This window comes from Poromitra crassiceps, assembly GCF_964638095.1.
Source record: "Poromitra crassiceps genome assembly, chromosome: 18".
In the NCBI taxonomy this organism is placed as follows: Eukaryota; Metazoa; Chordata; class Actinopteri; order Beryciformes; family Melamphaidae; genus Poromitra; species Poromitra crassiceps.
Window position 1 is genome coordinate 29,072,921 of NC_139636.1, and position 229 is coordinate 29,073,149.

Here is a 229-nt window from a genome sequence, read left to right on the forward strand (position 1 = left end):
TGGGTTTAGGCTTGAGGAGTGGTGATTGGTTGCGTTTAGGCATGAGCAGTGATGATTGGATGGCGTTAGGGTAAGAATATCAGTGTAAGCCAATCAGAGGCAGAGTAGGGTGTTCAGACAGAGGAAGTGTAGGAGCGGTCTTACCTACTGTAGAGACGTGGGATCCATAATAACGCGTGATTTACAGTGATTTTACAACGTTCTTAGCCCGAAAGTGAAGGAGGAGGCT